This window comes from Myotis brandtii, unplaced genomic scaffold (assembly GCF_000412655.1).
Source record: "Myotis brandtii unplaced genomic scaffold, ASM41265v1 scaffold148, whole genome shotgun sequence".
Lineage (NCBI taxonomy): Eukaryota > Metazoa > Chordata > Mammalia > Chiroptera > Vespertilionidae > Myotis > Myotis brandtii.
Genome location: NW_005355347.1, coordinates 340,613 through 342,125, shown reverse-complemented (window position 1 = coordinate 342,125; position 1,513 = coordinate 340,613).

The following is a 1,513-nucleotide window of genomic DNA, read 5'->3' as shown; positions in this document are numbered from 1 at the left end:
CATTAGTAACAAAGAAACAGAATTTCCGGAGGATGAGGCCCAGAAATCAGGATTTTAAAAAGATTCCCAGGTGATTCTAATGTGCAGCCAAGGTTGAGAACCACTGGGCTACGGGATTGACCGTAATGGCACCAGCCAGGGGGAAGGAGGGAGCTCCTTGTCTGTGTGGTTCGCGTTGGGCATCTTGGGAAATGATGGAGGAGGTCATTTGTCTTGCCTGAACCAGGATTTCCACCGAGAAAATCAGACAACATCCTGCTGGTTTGGGAGCAACAGGACTAAGGAGACAGTTCCCCTCAGCTTGTTCACCAAGGGTGAGAAAGGACAAGGAGCAGTGTGGTGGCCTTCAGACGCAGGTGAACGTGGGCGTGAGTCTCTCTCCTCCCCCCCACCAGCTGTGGGTTCCACTTGACTTTGCCCGACCTGAGTGGCTTCTTTTCAAGTGGAGTCAGGGATTATACCACTAAGTTATTATTTTGCAAACGTCCTGGAACAAGGGCTGCTGAACGTTCTCTGTGAAGGGTACTGGGCCATGGGGTGTTTGTTGCGACTCCACACGGCAGGTGTGGTGGGTGGTGGCAAGGAGGTGTGGTGGGTGGTGAGAAGGAGGCATGGTGGGTGGTGAGGGTGGGTAATGAGAAGGAGGCGTGGTGGGTAGTGACAAGGAGGTGTGGTGGGTGGTGGCAAGGAGGTGTGGTGGGTGGTCAGGGTGGGTAGTGAGAAGGAGGCATGGTGGGTAGTGAGAAGGAGGTGTGGTGGGTGGTGGCAAGGAGGTGTACTCAGAGAATAATTAGATGATGGCACCGTGAAGCGTCCGCTCCGGAACACCACACCAGCCACAGGCAGCCTGGATTCAACACCCTACCCCTACTGGGGTCCAGAGGGAGGTTGAAGGTGTCCTAGATGGGGGCTGGGCATATGGGTGCATGGTGGGGGCCCCCTACTCTTGGGTCATGACTAACCCTCACTTTAGCAGGATGCAGGTGCTACTACTGGGTACCAGACCAAAGGATAGTGGGTGGAGTCTTCGCTCCATCTCTCTGGGGTTGGGAGCTGGACAAAGCTGGGGGAGAGGCTTGGGGAGAGGCTGGGGGAGAGGCTTGGGGAGAGGACTGAGAGCTGGGGTGAGGCTGGGGGAGAGGCTAGGAGCTGGGGTGAGGCTGGGGGAAAGAACTGGGAGCTGGGGTGAGGCTGGGGGAGAGGACTGGGAGCTGGGGTGAGGCTTGGGGAGAGGACTGGGAGCTGGGGTGAGGCTGGGGGAGAGGCTATGAGCTGGGGGTGAGGCTGCGGGAGAGGACTGGGAGCTGGGGCGAGGCTGCGGGAAGACCCTGGTGAGAACCCCTGGGCCATGAGAAGGCTTCAGTGGGTGCAGAGGCAGAGGGAGGGGTGATTGGTACCTGGGGATGTTATCTCACCCCAGTGCAAGGGTGTGAGCTCGTCACTCAGATGTCCCCAGGCTTCCACCTGACCTTGCACCTGCCTTGTTGGGGTCGGGAGCAGAGAAGGATCATAT